Source organism: Ictidomys tridecemlineatus, unplaced genomic scaffold, assembly GCF_052094955.1.
Source record: "Ictidomys tridecemlineatus isolate mIctTri1 unplaced genomic scaffold, mIctTri1.hap1 Scaffold_165, whole genome shotgun sequence".
Taxonomy (NCBI): Eukaryota; Metazoa; Chordata; class Mammalia; order Rodentia; family Sciuridae; genus Ictidomys; species Ictidomys tridecemlineatus.
The window spans coordinates 33,640-58,855 of NW_027521443.1; the positions used below are offsets into that span (position 1 = coordinate 33,640).

General features: G+C 36.0%; 1 protein-coding gene across 2 annotated transcripts in view; it reads left to right on the plus strand.

Moving 5' to 3' along the window:
- The window catches only part of LOC144372812 (TATA box-binding protein-associated factor RNA polymerase I subunit A-like), a 50,583-nt gene that overhangs the window by 18,755 nt on the left and 6,612 nt on the right, over nt 1-25,216 (plus strand). Inside the window, exon 7 of one of the 2 annotated variants that reach the window (XM_078036056.1) lies at nt 1,125-1,163. The gene's annotated coding sequence lies outside the window, so the exon portion shown is untranslated. Of the gene's footprint in view, nt 1-1,124; nt 7,282-25,216 lie in introns of those variants that run through there. The other variant, XM_078036055.1, reaches the window with a different exon arrangement.

The following is a 25,216-nucleotide window of genomic DNA, read 5'->3' on the forward strand; positions in this document are numbered from 1 at the left end:
CACTGTATCGGTTTGAATTTAATCTTGATTTTTCAGATGATGTCTAAATGTTTATTTTCATAATAAGCTTCAGTTTCTCATTTTTTGTTGTCTATGTGAGGGGAAATGCTGAAATATTTAGTTAAGAAAAACACTTTCAATGGAAAAATTTTAGACAACCAGTTTGGATGTCATGCATATTTTAAAACCAACATTGACATGATTCTTGGACATAAAATGATTCAAGCATAGAAACCAGAACTGTTATTACCCAGACAAGGGATTTAACTGCATACTTCCCGTGATACTTCCTAAGAAGTATGACAACTATTTGTTTTCAGCTCTGACCCAGTGTTCAGGAGTGCCTGTTTCTTCAAAAAATCTCCCCAGCCCCTCAAGCAAGAGAATGTTGACCACGAAGGCAGCAAGCAAAGAGCTCAGAAACAGAAATTCAGGACCTGAAAGCCCTCAGTTACATTACTCCCAGAGTGCTAAATACCTGGAGGCCTTTAGGTTACAGGAAGAAAGTTCAGGAGGGCTGCATCCTTTCAACAAGACTGTCAGTAGCATATTTATAACCTGGATTTCTAGTTACTGTAGACCAATAAATAGACTGATGATTTTTTGCAATTAATTATAAAGACCCTGATATAGAGAACAGATCAGCCCCATATTAGACAGCACCAGACAAGAATGGTTTAAGACACACTGAACATAACCCTAGACCAGAGTCATTTAAACAAAGACACAAATCCTAGCCCAACCAGAAAATATACAAAAATATTAGTACAAAGATGTGATTGTACATCATACAGACATCTCCTGAAGTGGAGGTATTGTAGTGCACTAGTCTGAGCAGAGTTGGCTCAGATACCAGCTTTGGCATTTTCTAACTATTGAACCTGAGAACAGGAAACTAGCTATTGTGTGTCTCACAGTGGGACTTACTTTACTTTATTTGAAAGCCTCTACTCTGGTACCCACCAGGTTGCAAATGGACAGCAAGTAAGACCTATTTTTCTTATGTTCCTCATTCTCTTGTTGCCCTAGTTACTCCTTTGAGATGAACGAGTAAGATACTGTATATGGTTTTCATTCTGCTGTGTCATGTTCAAATAACCTTTATGTTTTCTTCCTAACTGCAGAGTTTAAAGAACTCCTCTGGTCAAAGTCAAGAAGCAAAAGTAAGTAAGCAATACCTACTCCAGAGAGGTGGCCTAACAAACCAAGGTATTTTGGGGGGTGCTAAGAATATAATGTTTAGTACTTAAAAGAGTTCAGGAAAAAGGAGATAATTGTTTGAAGTGGGTCACAAAAGTATTACTTTTACTATAATTTCTATATCAAAGAATACTAGACAACAGGATGTTTAAAACATCCCTTAGAAAGGGTTCAATATAAAGTATATAGTGGCACTCTAGATTTATTATATCGAGTATATGTGGAATTGAAAAACAAATAAAATAGGAAATGAAAAAGGAAGTACAAAGTAAGTACATACTGTTTTATCATTCACAATGAAAGAAATGAAAATTATGTCTACCAGTTACAAAATAATCATTTTACTTATTAAATGAAACCATGTACTGGTCTCCTAGTGACACTAAATACAGCTAAATTCCAGAAATTCTAGCTAACAGGAAAATAGAAATTATAGCAAAATATTTAAGATTAGGATTATTTTTTAGCTTCTAGGGATCAAACCTGGGTCTCAGGCATGCTATACTAACATTTTTTCCACTGAGCTACACCCTAGTCCCAAGATTGGGACTTGACACTTTGAACATTTTAATGAACTTATGCCATTTAATAAGTGAAGCAGCAGAATTACTGTAACTTCACTTGATCTGGTGCTACTTAAATAAAACATAATTTGCAGGAATGTTTGATTTTCACTGTCACTAAGTATATACTAAGAATATGTTATTCACTTCTGAGAAGAAGGGGAATGAGAGGGTCTGAAGCAGAGGTGACAAACAGCATCGTAAACTGCTGTCACATCCACATCTGCATCCCCTGCTTCCACCTCACTATTACTGTCCAGAAGGGAGAGGTGTCACTGCAGTGAATCATTTGGGCCCCTGAAGCACAATGCTGAATCCATGAAGAGGGGTTTTCCTCCTTGATTTTTTTGGTCTGATAAGCTCTTCAAAAATAAAATATAAAAAGACAAAAAAATAATATAAAATACTAGAATAAGTTCTAGATCATAGCCACCATAAAGAACAGTTCTGTGTTGCTGTGTGTGTGTGTATGTGTTTCTTATTAACTGCTCTTATGTTCCCATAGGTAGTCTGGGTTCAGATTTCTTTACATATGAAAATCTACAAGCTCAGAGATGGAGATGTGGCTCAGTGGCAAAGCACATGTTTAGCATGTGCAAGGACCTAGGTTTGATTCGCAGCCTCTCAAAAAAAAAAACTAAACCAGATATAAATACACAAACACACCCCACATTCTATATATATGTGTATATAATTTTAGTTAGCTTTTCCATTCTTATGACCAGAGATCTGGCAAGAATAATGAGAGAATGAAAAGTGCATTTTGGCTTATAGTTTCAGAGGTCTCAGTCCGTAGACAGCTGGGCCTAAGGTAAGGCAGAACATCACGGTGGAAGGGCATGGAGGAGGAAAGCAATCAAAAAGAAGGGGGTGCATTCTAAAAGAAGAGGGTGCTTACTGTTACCATGCAGTCAATCCATATCAGTGGATTAATCCACTGATTAGGTTATAGTTCTCATGATCTAATCATTTCACCTCTGAACATCCTTGCATTGTCACACACATAAACTTTTAGAGGACACTTCATATCAAACCACTATACACCACACATTTGTAACATTTTAATAAGCATTTCTCAAAATGGTCACCAGGTTAAACATCAGTGAAGTGATTGTTTTCTGCCCAGTTACTCATACTTTTAGATATCCAATGCAGTGCCACCCTTCATGTTTCTAAAAATAGAGTTGGGGATATTATTATTTTTTAAAATACACCTACAAAAGCAACATATGTTTTTACTATGTTAATTGTGATTTGTTACAGAAAATAATACATGTTTTCAAAATTTCTTAAATCTATCAAAGAATCTATAAACACTCCCAACAAATGGAAAAATATGACTTACTCTCACACTCTCCACAAGCTTCTCACAGATGTTAGAACTAAGAGACTTTTTCCCTGAAATTCTTCAAAGAAAGTTCGAAAAATTGGGTGAAAATGATTGACAGACTGTTTCCTTCAAAATAATTGACCTCCACATATAACTCAGTGCCATTCACATGGAAAGACCTTAACAAATGCCTATGATGGATGTGTATGTTTTAAGTAGATACTCCATTATGATCATCGATCCACATTCTTAGCACCATAATGCTTCAATTAAACAGAAGTGCCAGTGTTTTACAATTCTGGTTTAAATTTCAGTTAGTCAGTCATCCAGTCACCTGCTATTCATTTATTCATTCAGCGCCTACAATATGCCTTTGGGAGAATCAGCAGTGAATCCAATTGACAGTTTCCATTCCCCTACTGTCCTTTGCAGATGAATGAGGACAGGGGGCAGGGAGATGAAAATAAATGCACCTGTAAGACCATTTGAGTAGTGTTAAGTACATAAAACAGGAAAATAGGATAGAGTAGGACTTGAAGGAGAGGGAAGAACGATTTTAGACACAAAAGTGCTAACTGTGTAAGACAATGAATGGGATAGATTTCGACTTGAAGGAGAGGAAAGAACCTTTAAACTTTCCTTAGAGGAAAAGATTCTGACAGATTGACTTCTGAACTAAATGTAGTCAGCCATTCAAATACCTAGAGAAAGAAGTTTTCAGGCACACCAAAGAGTTAGGGCAAATAGAAGAAAAAGTATTTTGAATCTATCTAATTGCAATGAGAAGACATCTGAGAAAGGATTTTTTAAAATTATATATATTTTAAAAATTATAAAAAATATATAATTTTTAAAATTTATGTGTAATATATATTATACACACAGTGGATTGAACCCAGTGCTTTACACGTGCTAGGCAAGCATTCTGCCACTGAGCCACAATCCCAGCCCATGAGGAGGATTTTAATTCAAGTTTATTGAAGAATACTTTGCACACATGAAAAAATTATCACACTGTATGGATGTGATGTGATGAATTTTGTCAAATGTATATAATCTTGTAAACACCACTCCACTGCCACAATTAAGATATAAAATATTTCCATCACTCCAAAAAGTTGCCTCATGCCATTTTTGCAGTCAGTGTCTTCCCCTGCACAAGCCACTAGAAATCACTACAATTTGCCATATAAATGGAATCAAAAAGGCTACCAAATAAATTGCCTCATGTAAGTATATAATGTGTCACCTTCTGGCCTCTTTAACATAATACTTTCATTCATCTTATTGCATAAGATAACAAGCATTGGAATGATATGGAAGAGAGAAAGCCTTTTTGGTGGGGATGTAAATTGGTTTGGCTATTGGGAAATTGTATGGAAGCTCCTCAAAAAGTTAAAAATTGAACCATCACATGATCCAGAAATCCTGCTTCTGGGTATATCCAAAGGAAATGAGGTCAGTGTGTTGAGGAGACAGCTGTGCTTTCTTGCTCACTGCAGTATCATTCAGAATAGCCAAGAAATGGAATCAAACTAAGTAAACATCAGTGGATCAATAAATAAATGGTGAAGTGTTTTAGTCAGCTTTTTCACTGCTGTGACTAAAAGACCTGATAAGAGCAATTTTAGAGGAGAAAACGTTTATTTGGGGGCTCATTCAGAGGTCTCAGTCCACAGATAGCCAGCTCCATTCCTCCAGGATTGAGGTAAGGCAGAACATTATGGCAGAAGTGTGTGGTGAAGGCGATCATCTCACACATCTCACATCAAGCACTGATAGACTAAATTCAGCTCACCAAATATAGACCCCAAAGACTTGAACCCCAGGAACACATGTCTTCCAGCTACACCTTACCAGCCTACAGTTAACACTCCATTAATCCCTGTTAAGGAGTTAATTCACTGATTGGGTTAAGGCTCTCCTAAACCAATCATTTCACCTGTGAATATTCTTGCATTGTCTCACACCTGTGCTTTTGGGGACACCTACTATCTAAACCATACCATGATGTAGATATAAAATTTTATTCATCCTTCAAAGAGAAGGATATCCTGCCATTGATGACAATATAGATGAACCTGGAGAAGTTTATCCTAAGTGAAATAAGCTATGTACAGAAACACAAATACTGTGTGCCCTCACTACAATATGCCATCTGGAGAAAAAATCATACAAAAGGAGAACAAAATGGTGGTAACAGGGGCTGGTGCTGGGGGAAATGGGAGATGTTCAAATACATACGATTTTCATTTGTCAATCATACTTGAGTAAAGCTGGAAAAGAATATAAGTCTGGGCCTCAGGATAAAGTTAAGATCTAGAGAAAAAAATCTGGAGTCTCAACATCTGGATAGTATTTCAAACAATGGGATTAGTCATTATCCAAGGGGAAAATGGAGGACCAAGTATGGAGGCCTTCGGAGTATTACAATGAGGTCAAGAATCCAGAACATTGGGAAGAAATACCCAGTAAACAAGAAAGAAAATAATGTTAAACCAAAAAGGAAGCATTTCAGAAAGGAAAAAGATTGGTCAACTGTGCCAGTTATGGTGTAAAATGGGTTCTTATCATTAATTATCAAACTGGAAACTGTCAGTTACCTTGATAAGTACTTTTTTAATATCCCTGTGCCAGAAATTTATTTAAAAATTGGGAAAACTATGGAGACAGTAAAAAAAATAGTCACTGGTTGCTGGGGATTAGAGAGAGGGAAAATCAACAGGTGAAGCCCAGGATTTAGGGCCCATCACCACTCTATGATAATACAATGTTATTTTAAATTTGTCCAAACCCATAAAATATATAGCACCAAGAGTTATCCCTCATATAAATGGTGGACTTCAGGTGATAATGATGTAGCAATGTAGCTTCATCAGTTTTAATAGCTTCATCAGTTTTGGTGGGGGATATTGTTTAACAGGGAAGACAGAGAAAGGCAAAGGATGTTATGAGAAATCTCCATATCTTCCTCTTAGGTTTGTTGTGAATCTAGATCTTCTCTAAATAATATTATGCCTCAAAGTTTTTTTTAAAAAAATAAAGTACTTGAAATGCCACAGCGAATAAAGCACAAGTGATAATATGTTGGAATTTACAGTCTAATATGAACACCTTCAACTTGGTTATTTAACTGCATACAGAGATTGGGAATTGAACAAGTAGTTAATGGTTCAAAAAAAGTTTAGAAGTTCAGAGAAAATTTGAATTCTTTGGCTTTTCTTCTATTTCCCCCTCAACAAACTTTTAATACAATTACACTAAAGAAAAATAAAACATTATAATTTTTATGTTAACCATAGTAACATTATATTTAAAGAGAGATATTTACTCTTTAGTAAATTAATAATTTAGAATGTATTTGAAGACACAACCAATTAGCTGCAAGTAATTTGCATTTTTGTTTTTATTAGTTTACTAGATTCTTTTTCAGTGTTTCTATAATGTAAATATTATCTTTCAAAGGGAAATGATTTTTTTTATTTGCCTGGTAATGAGCTTTCTTTAATTATCAATTGGCAAATTTCATACATTTCAAAGTAAATATAGCCATTAGTGTTGAAAGACTAGCAAACAAACCCATGTGTATTCACCAGGGTTCTCTAGAGAAACAGAACAGGATATATACAGAGGAATTGATTTTAAGGAAGCGTTCATGAGATTATGCAGACTGGAAAGTTCAAGAGCTGCAGGGTGAGTCAGCAAGCTGGAGACCCAGGAGAGCTGATAGTGGGATTATAGCCTGAACCTGAAAGCCTACGACCAGGAAAGCCAGCGATAGTACAGTTACCAAAAACAGCAGGCTCAAGATCCAAGAAGAATTCATATTTCCGTTTGAGTCTGAAAGTAGAAAAAAATTAACATCCCAGTTTGAAGTAGTCAGACAGAAAAAAAGTGTTTTCCACTAGTTGAAGGCTGAGCCTTTTTGTCCTAATCAGGCCTTCAATTGATTAGATGAAGACCACCCACATTAGGCAGGGCAATAATCTTTACACAGTCTATAAATTTAAATGCTAATCTTAACCAAAAATACTTTCACAGAAACCCCCAAAATAATGTTTGAACAAATCTGGCAATCTCGTAACCCAACAAATTAATGCATTGAATTAACCATCACTCTGTGCACAGCATTGTTTCGTTCCTTAGCTTAGTATCAAATTATTTTTCCATTAAAAATGTGTTGCCAATTTTTCTTGTTTCTGTATTGTGATTATTTTTTATTTTATTGCCTTTTTTTTGAGCATCTACACATACTGAACACAGACCAAGAGTCATCTAGCATCAATCATGAACTCCACAAAGCATTGTAGACATGATTTATTTCATCCACACCACAGGGAGAAAAATCTCATTATTCCTTCCACCAAATGCACACAAATTTTTATTCTTGGGCTTAGTCTACCAGGGGCAAAAAAAAAAAAAAAAAAACTGAGATGTGTAGAGTGTATTATAAATTTAAAAGAAAAGCTTTAAAAATATAAATCCATAATTATCATTAATAAGTGTTTGGCACATTGGAAACTATATTAACCATCTGTGGTTTAATTGTTAATTGTTCAGTAAGCAAACTTTCACTCTAAGTGGTATCTTTAAGCAACTTAGGGGGCTCCTCTAATTACCTGGTTGATTAAAACTGGAAGGCAAAGGCTAGTTGCAAATATGTATAGATTTATGTTAACAAAATAAGTCTCCTAGTTCTTTACAGCAGCATAAAAGAGAAATAAAGTATAAGCCAAAATAAAAATTGAAAAGGACAGGCTCTTTACAAAACAGTAACTCAAAATGGATCATATAGACCTAGGTACAAAACACAAAACTCATAGAAGATGACATAGACAAAACCCTAGACAAATTTGGGTGCTGTGATGATTTCTTAGATACAAAGAAATCAATAAGCTGACGTAGTTAAAATTATAATTTTAAAAAGTTAAAAGTTGCTCTGTAAAACACACTGTCAAGAGGAAAAGGCTAGCCACAGACTGGGAAAACACATTTACAAAACACATATCTGGCAAAGGACTGTATCCAACATATACGTGAAACCCACCCTCTAACCTATTCAAGACTAATAGCAGATGAACTACTTCCATTCACATGGATTACTGAGAAGCCCAATTTGGTGATTCTGATAGCACTTACCTTATAATAGCCAGTTCTGACCAATCGTTTAATGTCCTCTGCTAGGGGGTTAGCAAAACAGTATTGGGTTTTTTTCCAAGTGATACATATTTATCTGCTGCAGAAGGAATGTGTTTTTTCAAGGATCCTAGGGATCTATTCTAAACTCTCCTATCTGGGGCTTGGCCCAGGCTTCAGTGCAGCCTCCTTTAGCCCCACCCACAGACATCTCTAATACTGTGAAGTCTGCCTGATCATTTGGTCAAACAGCAGGTTCACCTGTGCTACAGCCTCAATGTGCAATGGAATACTTTTTTGCTCTTAGCCCCACACAAATTTAGCTATCTTTCACATCACCTGCAATATGGTTGCAGCAGTATCTAAAGTGCAGAATGTGCTAACTCCAAAACCTGAAGAGGCTTACTAAGTATTATCCTATTTTCTTATTCATATAGTGGGCCCTGAATGTATTATGTTATGCCTTCCACTCTCTGCAACACAAGTATCTTACTAAAATTTCCAGAGTACTTGCTATCTGTAGCTCTTTGATGGTTAATTTTAATGTGTCAACTTGATCAGGCCACAGGGTGCACAGATATTTGATTTAAAATTATCCTGGGTGTGCCTGTGAGGGTGCTTCCTGATGAGATCAACTTTTAAATCAGTAAACTGATTTTCCTCCCCAAAGTGAGTGGTCCTCTTTCATTTCACTAAAGGAGTGAATTCAATAGAAAGACTGAGTAATGGAGCCTTCACTCTCTGTATCTGGTGTCTTCTAGCTAAAAGACCAGTCATCTTATGCCTTTGAACATGGACTCAGATTGGAACTACACAACAGGCCTCCTGAATCTCCAGCTTGGTGCAAACTGTGAGACTTAGCCCCCATAATCACCTCAGCCAATTCCAATCAATCAATCAATATTATTGATTCTATTTCTCTTGAGAAGTCTTCCTAATTCAAGGGTATACTCTTACCCTGGAAATATCTTGCACTCCTGGAAGCACACACCCTTGGAAGATATTTAAATAGCAAATAAAACAAAGAGCAAGTCAAAGAATTGTGGAAGAAAAAAAATGTTTTTTTTTCTGTTTTTTAAACAAGAATCCCAGATGTTTTGTTTACCAACACTACTCGGTAGTTCAGTTCTGTAGCAGCAACTCCTGCTGTTAGCTCAGCCTGCAGAAAGAAGTGGCTACTAAGCTTCTTAATAATGCCAAGGTCCCCCTCACAGTGCATCTCTTATCACCTCAACAGAATATCCCCTGGGCCTCCCAAAGAATACAGTCATCCTGTGAGTTCACTGTTCTTTCATTTTAAAGAGACCTTAGCATGACTACTTCTCTGTGTCTGCTTGAACCCTTCTTCTACAGTCTGTTTTGACATTTCTACTTCATTTCATGAGGACCATCACTTCTTCCAAGCTTCTGGATATCTACCCCAGAAACATAAAATAAATCATACCCTGGGGCTGGTCATAGTGTCACATACCAATGATCCCAGTTACTCAGGATGCTAAGGCAAGTTTGAGGCCAGCCTCCTCAACTAACTGAGACTCTATCTCAATAATTTAAAAAAAAGATAAAAAGGGATGTAGCTCAGTAGTAAAGTGTCCCTGAACGTTGAAGAAAGAGAGAGAGTGCACCCTTTCCAGGGATTAAATGCTGTATTATGAGAGAATGCCCCCATAATGACAGTTCTTTATTATCCAGCTTTATATTCTGACCCATCAACCCAGAACTCTCAGGAGCCATTCTTGAACATACCCTCCACTGATACAGATGATCCAGGTCCTTTAACAGTCCCAATAATTTCCCAGTTGGGTCTTGCTGAGATAAATCCCTGGTAATTGCTCCAGCAACCAGGAGAAAAGTTGGGAAAAGTCCTGAGAAAAACAGCATAGTTTTATAAAACATTTATTTTATTTGAGGCTTCTACATATCTTTGAGTAAAGGGATTGAGGGATCCTATCTTCCAATAAAGGGGAAGACCCAGAAGTTTCAAGAAAATCTGCCAGTTCAAAGTTCTCATCATAAACCCTGGGGTATACTCTTCCTCTCAGGCCCTGACTTTGATTCAGTTTTTAAAAAGCTATACCCTATAGAATGCATTCAAACACTATCAGAACTAATTATCATATTTACTATCAGAAGATCAGCCAGCCAACAGCTCAGTCTACATAGCTCCATGTGCAAAATTAACTTCTTCATTTGTTACACAGCCCTTGAGGTCTCCTGTTTCAGAGCTGGGTGGCTAACACCCCTACCCTTACAATTACCCAAGCTCAAGTCTCACATTTTTCTTCTGACTCCTCTTTCTCAATCACTAAACTCTCAGTGTTGCACTTCCATTTGTAATTCCTCACAGCCTCTTTGGCAATTTCTCATTGTCATTGTCACTTCTTTCACTCCAAGTTATGTTCTCTGTTATTGATTATAATCTCCTTAACTGGTCTTGCTACCCTCTATGCAAGTGTCATATTCATCTCGCATGTGACTGTCAGATTAGTCTTTCTACAAACCTCGTATGTCATAAGATGAGACCTTTCAAAACCCGCCAAGTATAAAAAGTCAAGATTCACCCTTTAGAAAGTGACTTGATTTCCTTTATGACCTGATTCTAGCCTAGTTTTATGTTAAAAATTTTCTTATTTACAATATCTTCTCTTCGTATATCTCTCTTTCTAAATTGTGTGATCTGACACCCCATGTTCCTTTCATCTTTTCCTATTTCTCTACTTGCTCTGCTAGTTCTCATGTGCAAAATCCACTCCCCTCATCCTCCAGGACACAGCCACTGAGGGTTACCACTGTGTGGTTAAGTGGCCAGACTCTAGAGCTGAACTGCAAACTGTTTACTGGCAAGTTATTTAACTTCTCTATGCAGTGGTTTTTCTTAATGGTCAAATAGGAGGAGGGAAGGGGAGAGAATGATAGAAGCTATCTCACAGAGTTTTGCAAGAATCAATTTAGGCTTATGACAACACAAGCTTGGAATATGGTTAGGAATTAATGGAGATTGGCTATTCCTACTAAATTTTCCTATCTTCTTATACTTTTCACTGATGCTTCTAGGAGGAAATAGCCTCTTTCTTCTCTTATATTGTATAATCAAATCTTTTCTATCCCTTTCTATCACTTCCTGCCATAGAATATTTATGTTGACAGCCTATTTCTCCATAGTGTGTGTATATATATATTTCAGTTCATCATTGTATATCCCAACTCCATAATTTAATGTATTCACCATTACATTGAGTGAATGGATTTTGGGTTGTCAGATTAAATTTAACCAGGGTAAGATTGATCTCTCTCTCTCTCTCTCCCTCCCTCCTTTCCTCCCTCCCTCCCTCTCCCTCTCCACTATCACTACAAGGAGAAAGTATTAGCAAAATACAATAACTATCTGCATGCCCCATCCCTGCCTAGATCCTCTTTTGCAATCTTGTTTCTCACCAAAACTTAGGCTAATTATTAAAAAAAATAGCAATGAGAGTGAACCAATAAAATCACCTTTCCTCTGCTCCCCATCCCTGTAAACACTATGGCAAACAAAACAAATCAACCAAGATCCAAAGAGGAGAGGTTTCTGGGGTTGCTTTCTTCTTCTTGTGAGTTTCTATCATGGGCTCAATAATGATACTTTTATTCTGTCTCCTACTGTAGACAACTGTATGCAGGCTATTCCAGCTCATGTTGTAACGATTAAAATAGAAGTTCCCAAGGTTATCCACAGATGCATTTATTTTTGTATCCCATACAGTGCCTTGCACAGTGCTAAAAATAGTTTGACTCAATATTATATATTTGAAATACAGAAAAAGGAATCTTGATTTTTGTAGAGGCTGAACAATGCTAGAATTGAAAGGGAGAATAGAAAGTAGAACAAATAGCCAAATAGCATGAAAGCAGTGTTGTGATCCAGCCCTCCAAAGGCAAATTCTCAGTTACCAAAACCTAGTGAAGGAATATAGACTTTGAAGTTGACCTGAAGGGGTGTTGAATATGTATCTACCATTCACTAGATATTTAAGTTTAAACATACTAGGTCCAAACTCTGAGCTTCAGAACCTCTTATGGGGAGTAAAAGGAATATCTATCTTGAAGCCTTGAGAGAAGACTCACATGAGGTAACATAGATGATAGACCTCAGTATATACAGCATATATAGTGTGATAATGGTAGGTCTGTCTATAGTGACTTCATAAGGATTAGTATGTAATAAAGTAAGTGAAGCAACTCAGACACCCTTTTGGAAATAGCTAAGAGATGACATCAGCAATTAATTGAGGTAAAGGAGACAAGATGCAGCAATACAGGACACAGTAGAAATAGGCCTTTCAGAATTGGGGAAAGACTAGATCTATGTGCTGGATATGCAAAACACTTAAGATAAAAAATAGGAATCAATTTAATCAAAACAATTCACAGAATAATTGAGCTAGAAAACGTTTATTTCACTTTTGCAGAGGTGATCTGTAAGAACATTCATAGCTTATGTAGAATTCTACATGGAAAGAAAAAACACAGAAGTGAGGTCTTGATCACTGACCACAGAGAGGGAGACTTGCTTCACCACAGTAGTAACCAATAGCAGGCATCTGCAAAGGGGACAGCCAATTAATAATTGCAATTGTCCATTGAAATTAAAAATATCAAAGCAGTTTTAAAAGTATACTCCGACAGGTATTCTCAACTTCCTTAAGCAAAGTAGAAGAGCAAATTGGACACAGAAAGGCTTGCTGATCTGCAATGTTCCCTTTGCTCAATGTTTTTTTTTTTTTTCCTTTACTCATGCCTGTTGATTCTTGTGCCTCTCTGGTCATGGCAACTGGAAGACACAAACAAAGAAGTCACCAACCAGGAAGTCACCAATACTAAATTTTCACAATTAGAAGGGTCTCACCACCATATTACCACTGACACCACCTTATCTCCCTTGCCTAACTCTCTTGCATCCCGACCCTCCCTCCTCACAAAACCAAAACTGCTACAGCAGAGAGAGATCCCTGGCTATAATTAATAGATAATATACCCAATACAGCAATGGGCATAGCAGTTGGACTTACAGGAGCTTTTATTAGAGGAAAGGTTTCCTGGAAGATTTCATCAAATAAGTTTATGAGAAACAATAGGCAAAACAATCATATGAAGCAATAAATAAAGCAAATAACTTAAAAACAATGATAACCAGCCTCTGTAATTAGGAGTGACTACATAGGCCATGACTTTTGGAAGAGAAAATCATGTTAAGTTTATAAAAGTGTAACTTTGAAGCCTAGTCAGTTGGTCATCTTTCTCTGTGCAAACACTAACCATTGCCACTTCACAGTCATAAGATACATCTCAAGAACCTAATGTCCCTCCATTTCAACCTTTCTTGTCTAATACCTTCCATAAGTGCAGCTTTCATCCTCATTTTAGCAATAACTCAAGCAGGAAAATGTTAGAGTCTACCAAAATCAAGCCAGTCACTTTAGTTCGGCACAGCCAACATTTTATTGGCTAAGTACCCATCCATTCTTGGCACCATAAACACATTCTTTTTCCCAATACAACACATGCTGTGTCTTTTGCCACAGAGAAAATGGTAAGTTTCTTCCCAGTGCTCTAAGCTTTATCATTAACAACTCACTAATACCATGTGTTTTGTACATTAATATTTTTGTACAAGGGCTGGGGATGTGGCTCAAGCGGTAGCGCGCTCGCCTAGCATGCGTGCGGCCCGGGTTCGATCCTCAGCAGCACCACATACCAACAAAGATGTTGTGTCCGCCGAGAACTAAGAAAAAATAAATAAATGTTAAAATTCTCTCTCTCTCTCTCTGTCCCCCTCTCTCTCTCACTCTCTCTTTAAAAAAAAAAAAAAAAAAAAAAAAAAAAAAAATATTTTTGTACAAAATATTTATATGAGATCAGTTTACCAGTTCTAAAAGAAGCTTTCTAAAATGTATCCAGCTTCCCACAATTTTACACACCCCAAATCCCCAGACTTTCCCAAGTGGAAACTGGAAAGCAGCACTGTGAAATGAGCAGAATACCCAAAGGAAGCTTACACAGCCCAACTCGCTTCTCTTATGGTGAGCTGAAACAGAATCCCAGTGAGGGTAAATGGTTCTACTTGTTAACAAGCCAATAGATAAATTTACTCACTCAAATTCATTGCTGCAAATTCTTTCATGCAGGTGGGGGACAATCAGAACCACTAATTTTCCTCATCAAAATCAAGAAGGGTCCAAAAATTGGGGTGCGGGAGGACAATGATGACAGGAAAAAATGCTGTTTTCCTAAGCCAAGTGCTATGCCCTGAGCCCCTACAGAAACACACAGGGCAGGAGCCAGTGCGCAGGCCTTTGAGTTGTCTTCAGCAGATCACTGAAGCAAATTATTATTCTATAAACAGATTAGTCCAACTTCTATCCACAGCGCTATCTCACTCATAGTGGATACGTATTCTAAGATAAGGATAAAACCTGCAGACCAAAATCAAATTACATGTGCTGTATACTCCCCTAATTTGTCATTAGATTATTCTATGCTAATAAATCAGGTTCTCTGACTACAAAGTGGCTTTCTGATGGCTTCATCCATCCACCTAGGTGGCAACATAGCTATTTTTTGATACTTCCAATTAGTTATATCTCTTATGAATTGTTAATTGAGAAATGTTATTATTTCATGAAACTATTTCAGCATGGTTATTTTTCCTAATTTAGAAATTTTTCCAATCTCCAATAATTTCATAAGCTAAATTCTCCAACTCCATTTATTCTTTGGTCAAGTACTGGGTTTATTATTTCAAGGTTCATGTTTATTATTTCAATTAAACTAAACGCTGACAGATGTGTGCAGGAAGGCTGTGTGTGTGTACAGCTTGTTTTTAAAAGGGAACAGAATCCTGACGCATGGAGAAACTTAAGCCCAGAAACTGATTTGTCCAAATGAGACCCAGTGAGAAAGCTACATCATCAGCAGGGGCCATCTTAGCCTCCTCACCACAGCCCCACAGCCAGGGTCTACTACAGGCTAAAACCTCAGGGGTGACTCCAAAGTCTCAGTTACAGACACACACAACAGTAACAAGGACAACATCTAAACTGAATTAGCAACCAGAGGGCCATTAAAAGTGGTTGGAAGAAGAACATACAGATAGTTGTTCTCTTAATACAATTTCCCTGAGATCAAGAAGAAAAAAAATTAGGATAAAAAAAAACTAGGATAGAGATTATTCACTGAGAATACGTCCCTCTGCTGTGGCTGAAATGACACAGGATTTTTATGAGGACTTTGAAAACCAGTGTACAAATTTCCAGAAAAGAAGATAATATTTGACTCCACTATAGGAGCAGACTTAAAAATAAAAATTAAAAAGTCATTAACAGATCATAAACCAAAGACATAATGATTTAGATGGTGAATATTAAGACATTCTGCTTTTCCCCAGATCGTTTTAATCCATTTCAGAGTGTCAACAGGACTTTTCTATGAAGAATTCATATGGCTCCCCAAAGTGGCTCTTAACTTAGTTATTCTTTATTTATTAATAATCAAACAAAATTCACAGGATGTCCAGTGCAAAATAAGAATCCTTTTGACACTTGTACTAAAAAGAAAGTGATTAAATTTTAGACAAGACTGTATATTCTTTCATTCAGAGTTGAATGACTTTCCCTCCAAAACTCTCATATATTAACATTCAACATTTGTTTCTTATTCAATTTCATTTTCTTTAAAGACATAGTCTTTCTATCTCCAGAAAGGTAAAAGAAATTGGCTTTTTTTACTATTATATTTCAATTTTTCATTAAAAGGCTTTCTATTGAATTATAATAACTATGATTAATGAAGTTTAAATACATATTTAAATTACTTTTGTCCACCATAAGTGTTGATTTCCATGACTCAGCAGAAGTATTTTATGACAAAAACAGCTAAATGCCAGCATTTATATCTTTAAGCTAGCAGTGGAAAAATGGTTGCACTCAACCATCTTATAAACCCTATCAATATTGCAATAAGCAGAGCAATTCAAATATACAAAGAATAAGATATTGCCAAGTAGTCACAAACATCCCTTCTAGATTTAGAATTGTAGTCAATAATTTTGTCCACTTATAATTAAGTATTTAATTTATGGCTGGATAAACAAAAACTAGATTCTGCAACTTTACACCCTAGTGTAGGATTCTGGTCATTTCAACTTCAAATACTAAGTATATATAGTAAATAAGCAATTGTGAATTTTATCAGAACTTCAATTTAGAGTTATGATTTTAATGTAGTTAACCATTAACCAACCAAATGTTTAGGCAGGTAATTATGCATGACAGGTAACTGTGTTTTTCAAAGAAAGTATGATTTTTTTCAAATTCTAAATAGAAATCACTACATAAGAAAATCAGATTATAAAAATTTAAAATATTGTTTGTGTATCTTATGTGTAGAAGTGTTACTTCAAAATATTTCCCCTCATTATTTATTCCTAGATGATTGTATGACAGTGAAATCAGTTTACATTTGAAGACATTCTGAATAATCCTATTAAAAACCAGTTTAAATGGCATAGCTCATGTTTACCTCTTTGGGTATATACCCATTAATCTCTTTAAGTGCTTCCTTCTTTGATGCAGCTGTAGTTCAAGAGCTGGCCAGCAGCTGGCCTCCATTTCTTTGGGTTTTTATGAACGCCCAGAATTCTTTTTAGCAAGTTTGAAAAATGCTATATGCCTCAACAAGTTTTTCATTACTAAAGAGCTTATAAAAAGCTTTCAAAAGGAGTCCAAAAGAAAATTTTCTCTTAAAAATAAAAACCAAACAAAAGAAAGTTACACATACTACAAAGATGTTCTATGTAAAACATTCTGTTTGGCAGATTTGAAACGTCTCCAAAAGGAGAAATAAGCACATGGTTTGGAAGCAACAGCCAAGAATTCATAACAGGTGGGTTAAAAGCCACCAGTGACAGCCATGAGGGAGATCTTTGAAGTAGATTAGGGGCCTTCCCGAGTCTCTCCATTCCTTGTATCTGGGACGTCTTCAACTATACCAACACAGTAGTTCAGGAGCCTCTGTACCTGGTCCTCTCTTCTTTTCTCATTTTTGCTCTCCTCTAATAACTTCGATCTTACTAACTATGATGCTTATGGAAAAAACCCTCACAATCTACATCTCTGTTTTTGCTACATCAGCTAAACTAATTCCCTACTTCCAACTGGTAACTTAAATATTTCCACCAGGATATGCCATCATTATCTCACACTTGATCCATACCAAACAAACATATTCATCTTTATCAAACCAATTACCTCATTCCTTGAGAACAAAGCCAATTTTTCCTAAATTTAGGCAATATCAATCCCATTTTTCTAGTCACTAGAAACTAAAACCAGAGAAGCAATCACTCATTGATGACCTCCAAACCCACATTCAATGGTTCAAGAGGCAGATTCATTTTTCAAAGATGGCTATCACAGTATCTCTCATCCATACATTCTTCTACAACATGATCTTGCCACTTTGCCATCAGAAGGTGAAAATTAATCCAGCCTGATCTAGAGACTTACTAATAACCAAAATGCTGTGAGAATTCCAACGCTAGGTCAGAAAAAACCAGATAGCTTCTGCCTGGTTCTCTTGGATTGTTCTCTGTGAGGAAAGCCTGCTCCCACATAAGAATTCAGCTACATCAAGACTGCCATGCTGAGTGAGAAGTCACACATAGTCCCAGTTAGGCCCAATCTTCTAGCTGTCCCCATCAAAGAAATGTGATCATAGCTGTTTAGATCCCTTCCAACCAGTTTATCTGCCAGCTAAATTCTACCCATTGAACTTAGCAAATATCCTGGGGAGAAGAACTCAGTTGAGCCCTGCCCTAACTCCTGGCACACAAATTCATAAAATGTAATAAAATATGTCCAGAGTTTTTCTTCTAATCACTCAATTTGTCATATGTGGAACCATTACTACCTGAGGTCATATGTTAACTGAAATGTCACATCTTTGTCTCCACCCTCACAGCCATTGACATAAAGGAAGCCCCAATTATCTGAGTTCTAGATCATTATAACTGAATCCAGACTCTCCTCACTATAATCTGTCATCACAATCTATCTAACCTAACACCTCCAACCAAAAACTATTTTAATACAACCAGCCCCACAACCAAAATAAATCTCACAGAATCTCACATTTGTAGGAAATTATATAATACAAAGAGTTGTTATAAAATCTATTTTATTTGCTACATACAACCAAAGCCAAAGAGATCTTTCAGGAGGGCAAATATTCTTTTTCTTATTTTAGAGATGAAGAGATAAGAAGCTAAGGAGGTTAACTTTTGTACCAGTTCACTACCAATTAACAGAATGGGTATACCAAGAAGAGCCTAAGTTACATCCCATCATTGTTTCTCTTGTCTATGACACTATGATCTGACTCAGATCAAAAACAATTGATGTCTCTCCCCATCCCTAACACAGCAAATTTACTTTCAAGGTTGATAAGAATTTGGCCTCAATCTATCTAGCTAATAACTAACCCCAGCAGCAGCAGCATCAGCAGCAGCACTACAAGAAGACTTAGTTACCTAACAATAAACCATGCTGATTCTAGCCTCTGAACGATTTTTCCTGCTTTCTTCTCCTATGCATTCAAACCTTACCCAAGCATGAGCACAAATTCTATCTCCTATGAAGACCTACCAGCCTATTCTTACGGTTTTCTCTCTCTGCCATTACAACAGAACGTCAATTTCATATAGAAATTTGGCAGTTTCATCTTATTCAAGTGTGTTGGTCTAATGTTCCAGGCTGCTGTGCAAGCAGCACACCCCCATACACACGGAGAGATGCTGGATGCCTATATCCAGTGTCTGTTCTAACCAGTTGGTGCCCACGGCACACCTTTTTTTAAACATAGTGAACTTCATCTCTGCTTATTTCCCAAATGAAACCATAAATTCTTAACAGAAACCATGTCTTATAAATAAGTAGTATATTCTCCAAAATAAACACAATGCCAAGCACACAGCTAACATTCAATATGTATTGGTCAGCTGATTTGAAGGAATGGAAAATATTGCATTGTGAGAAAAAATATTCATAAGTCATATCTACACTGGAAACAAAAGTTTAAAAGATAACAAAATATTTTCAAGATCAGCAGTTTAATGTCAGGGACATTTTAAAAGGATTATTTAAAGATATTCTGTGCAGTCCATAACTGCCAAGATGTTTTATAAATGTTTTCACCATGAGTGTGAAAGAAAAGTTTTAAAAATATTCAAGGCTATTTGTAACAGCCCAAAATAAAATGTTTGCTGAAGCTACAAGGCTGGCAGAACTCTGCTTCATTTCAAAAAGTTTCTAGGCAAAAGAAATGTTTTCCTGGAAAATACTACCTTTTATTTAGAGAACACTTGCCATGAACACTTAATCATTAAGTAATTTAAGGTTTCCTCACAAGCTCTTTGGAGAAAATCTATTTTATGAATGAATGAAACTACCAACACCTATGTCAAAAATACACATTTGGTTAAACATATGAAATATGCCTAAGTATTTTTCTAAGTAATGTGAAATAATCTTATCTTCTTTTTGCTCCTTTTAATTTTCTATACAACAAAATTATGAAGAAAAAGACAAAATCCTTAAGTGTTTTTCTCTGTCTGTAATACATACAAATGCAAAAACTCCAGGGCTTATTTTATTCCAAATGCCAAGTAATTTTCAAACAGACAAAACATTCATTTTGTTCAATGAAAAGAAATAGTAATTTCAAAGCTATTTTTAGCAAAAACTTTTGAGTTGACCTCAAATCACCTTTCAATGAGAGAACAACTTAGTATGGAAATTTCACTCAATCATCTGTAGTAAATCACACAATGAGACCTAAGAAAACCATTCCTTTCAAGAGTTTTGTAGCCAACTAAATCTTTATTCTTTTCAACATCAAAAGACAAAACTAAATTATACTCCAAGCACATGGTTTATACGTTTAGTCTTTTAAAAACCTACACAAAAAGATATTTGTTTTACCTGTTTAGTATTTCAGTTAGTTTCACAAAACCAGTGTAAGCCAGTTCAAATGCTCCTCTGTGCCTGGACTGTAAAATGTGTTGTTTAAAGTAATCTCCTATTTCTTTTACCTTTAAAAAAAATTTAAAAATATTCAATTTATGCTTACATTTATATGTATATAAGTAATATAACTTAGAACCTACCCCTAGATGTCCATCCACTTAACACTTACTGTGTGACAGATGATGTTTTAAGCATTTTTTATTATTATCTCATTTAATCCTCACATTCCATGAAATAAGTACATTTTATAAAATATTTTTTTTAGTTGTTAGTGGACACAATGCCTTTATTTCTATTTATTTTTATATGATGCTGAGGATTGAACCCAGTGCCTCACCCACACTAGGCGAGCATTCTACCACTGAGCCACAACCACAACCCCAGTACAATTATTATCTCTACTCCACAATGGGGAAACTGAAGTCCAGAAAAGGTAAGTAGCTTCCAAAGGTCACATGGCAAGTAAGTGGTGGAGCCAGGACACACAACCAGGCAGTCTGACTCCAGAGTCAGCCATCTTTAAGTGCCACACTAGAACTGCCTTCCTATGCCAGAGTCACAAACTTCACAGTGTGCTCCTGTCATTCAACACCAATATAAAATACACCAAACAACAGCACTCACATACGTAGGCCTGGATAAAATAATCATGCTTTCTATAAAAGTTTTTTTCCCTCTCTCTTACATCCATAACAAAACTTACCATTTTAACCATTTTAATTGTTAATTAAATTATTAATTAATTATTAATTTCAATTACAATTCAGTGGCATTAAGTACATGTCAGGAACATGTTGTATAACCAAACCCTCAAAATCATCCAACTATAGAATTTTTTCACCTTCCCAAACTGAAACAATACACTCAGTAAACAATAACCCCCAATAACTGCCTTCCAGTCATACACTGTTAATGGCAACATAAGATTTAGTACAAAGGATATCCTAAAAAAATCAACAGTTATCACTGTGATTCAGAATCATGGGATATGCTATAATGCCAGCCAATCACTTTCCAACACACTTATTCCCCATGCAAAATCAAACAAATTTTAAACTGATTATTTAAAGAAAACACAACTAACAATTAGTTGTGATTGTGGCTTTGGTTCTTATGATGTTAAACTGGTTAGTTTGATTGGGATTTATACCATTGTATCTGGTGGCTACTGGATTTAGAAAGTCCAGGTTTTGCACAAAACTCAGAACCAAAGCTGTTATCAGCTATCTCGTGATCCACATCTCCACAGATCTCAGTAGAGTGGAAGGCAAGTCATCCCAGGATACTTTAATCTGCTTACCCTGAAACAGCCTTCATGTCAGCAGAGTGACTAGATTAGTGTTCTGCATGTATCAGAGGTGATAGGAGGCACAAGGAGTAAAAAAGTGACCACAGGCAGTGTCTCACTTTCCTCATCTACACTTTAGGATTGTAACAGAACTTACCTCATAAGTTGTTCTGTTAGAATGAATAAATTGCCAAGTTCTGAACCAGCCCATAACCTATAATCTAATTTGGTTTGACATAAGCCTTCTGGGGTTCTAAACAGAGGGAAAGTATCCACGCTCATAGTGTTACCTGATTATGATGACCTAAGAAGTGATGTCATTAGAGAAAGAAGACTCAGAAACGAGGCCAACAAAGATCCAGAAAAGCAGTATAAAGTTAAATTTTTAAAATTCTAACACTTTCAGATCCCAAAGATTAATATATCATGTTCTTCAGTTAAAGCTTTCCTATAAACATCTAATGATTCACCTCATATCTCAATGTTACTCCTTTAGTATTTTTAAAGGTCACATTATATGAGGCTAAAGGCCACAAAATAGATCTTATTTCATCTTCAAAACAGTAATTGCATAATATATTTTGAACAAAATTATCAAGACTTAAATCTAAATTCCATCCTCAAAATAGATCTGAAGCTCAATATCTAATCCTACAAAATGGGGAACAGAAGAAACACCAGTTAGCTAACTCATCACATCCATCATTTCTATTATTAGAGAAATAAAAGATTTCTATGGTGTTTCAAATCAGAGAAAATTAGAACAGGAAATCATAGAGATAGTTTCTTTCTTAATTAATTAATTCTGTTTCCCAAAATGTCACAGATATCAAAACATACTTCAGGAAAACATAATATTATTAGAAAAGTGTTTCTTTGTGGACTCAGTAATGATTTGCAATCTCCTTTAGCAGTAATTCCACTTTCATTGCTTCCTTTATCCTAACTTCCTCCAAAGGGACCTAAACCAAAAGGCATATAATAAAGACCTTAGTAGGGTGACCAGTCTTCTTAAGATTGGACCTCTGCCTTAGTTAATCCTGGCCTCAGAAATCAGAATGACATTTTAAAGAAAAAGGTGAAATAGAGTCTTTCCTCATTTTATTCTACTCTTCATCTCCCAAGAAACACACACAGATAATAACCAAGCTTATTATGAATTTTTTGCTTTTGTAGGATATATAAAATTACTGTTAATCAGAAAACAAGTACTTCTTTGGAACCCTGCAAAATGCTTAGCAGCTTAATGGCTGGGGTAGATAAAGAAGATAAAAACAAATGTCTGTCTTCAGTAGGCTTTCAGTTCGGATTGGCAGAGGAAAAATCAATATGCAGAGAGGTACCCAGTTCTAAGAAATCAAAGATCCTTCTGCACTAGAATTAGAAAAGGCTTCATGTCCAGACCTTGAACAGGATATACACACTTGGGTGGACCAAAATGGAAAGGCATAATTGACATGAGAAGAGGCTGGGAGGCTAGAATGAATGAATAAACATTTTCTAAGCACCTGTTTGACACTGAGCTAGGTCTTTTTATCTAAATGGATGCAACATAAACAAAGCTAAGGCTAGCAGACCTGAATGAATGACCTAGAGGTTTCATGATACAAAACAGTTGATGATGGGGATGCAAGGAAGAGATGAACCCAACTACTGGGATGGAGTAGTGAGTAATGTGGTCTATGAGCAGACATAGAAGGGCCCTCCAGACATCTCCCAGCAGATACTCAGACTGGAGAACAAATTTTATTCAATCCACTTAAAAAGTAAGAATAGAGGAAGAAAAAAAATTTAATTAATTCTTAATTAAAAAGTTCTCTGAAAACTCCAACTCAATTGTCTTTTATTAGGTGCCACTGAGTTCCTATTTAAAGCTCATAAAAGCCTGTAATGGCACACACCTCTCATCACAGCCACTCGGGAGGCTAAGGCAGGAGGGTCTCTCAAGTTTGAGAATAGCTTCAGAAACTTAGGAAGACCTTGTCTCAAAATACAAGAAAAAATGTGGGGGGCAGAATAGTTCAGTGGTAGAGCACACCTGGCTCAAAAGAATCCATAAATGCCTTCTTTCTGAATGATGTATTTGCAAAATATTTTTATATAAATAGCATACATCTCAGGATTTTAAAAAAAGAATTATGCTAAAAATGCAGAACAAATGGCAATGATTTCTTTTTTATTATTAAATTCAAGGGGCTGGGGCTGGCGCTCAGCAGTAGAGCACTCACCTCACATGTGTGGGGCCCTGGGTTCGATCCTCAGCACCACATAAATTTTTAAAAAAAAGGTATTGTGTCCAACTACAACTAAAATAAAACTTTACATTTTTTTTAATTTTTATTTTTTTTAAAGAGAGAGTGAGAGAAGAGAGAGAGAGAGAGAGAGAGAGAGAGAGAGAGAGAGAGAGACAGAGACAGAGAATTTTTTAATATTTATTTTTTAGTTCTCGGCGGACACAACATCTTTGTTGGTATGTGGTGCTGAGGATCGAGCCCGGGCTGCACGCATGCCAGGCGAGCGCGCTACCGTCTACCGCTTGAGCCACATCCCCAGCCCTAAAATTTTTTTTTTAAATAAAATAAAATTAAATTAAATTCAAGTGACTGTCTTTTAATTTAGCATATCCTGATTTTAACTTTTTATAAACTTATTTCTGCAGGCAAATTAATATGCTTTTTGTATTTATAGCATGTAAATTGCCATAGGGAAAGACAGCTACATGCTATGTCTCCAGATATCTACAATTTATCACCAGACAAATCAGGGATGCTAAATGTTCATCTAGAATATAACACCAACAAAAGTCAAATGTAAACTCACTTTTTAAAATTTATTATTTACCTATACAATAAATATAGTAGACAAATCAAGACTCATTCCATTCATAAATACATAAACCCAAGAAGATTTAAGTACAGATGGGACACTTCTATCAAGGGCACATACAGTGGTTAAGATCTGAGACTTTGAAGCCAGGAGGGTGGTGAACAAAAGCCTACTTCACAGGATGATTGTGAGAAATAAATGAGATTAAGCATATAAGCATTTAGTAGAGTACCTGGCACAGCAGCAATCAAGAAATGTCCATTTGGGGCTTTATTTGTATTTTAAAAAATAAGACTCAATTCAAGACAAAGTCACTTCTTATAACTTTGAGAATGTCAACAGTTGAGTTTCAAATTCCACTTTGGTTAAATGAGATGTTTTACAAAAGTTTATCCTCCAGTAAGATAATTAATGTTTTCAACTGTACATTCTCTACTACAGTGATTTCTTCAAAGCTGAAACATTGTTTTCCTGAATAACAACAACAAAGGCCATAGTTTTCTGGTGTTCACCTATATCTTACCAGAATGTTGTTTATTCTTTGCTTTCTAGCAAATTCTTAATCTTGAGCCATTTTAACCATTGCCCTTTAGTCTGAATTTTTTTAATTAACTTGTCTTATGCCCCTTATTATCCTTCTAAGCTCTCTTAGGTCAGAAAAACCACAAATTATTATTTTTAATGTCCCCACCATACCCATATAGTAAGGTAGCCAATAAATAGGTGACTAAAAGATGTGGTTTCATGTTCAACTTCATTTCAAAACTTAAAAATGATAACTTCCAGCTAGGCAAGATGCCACATACCTATAATC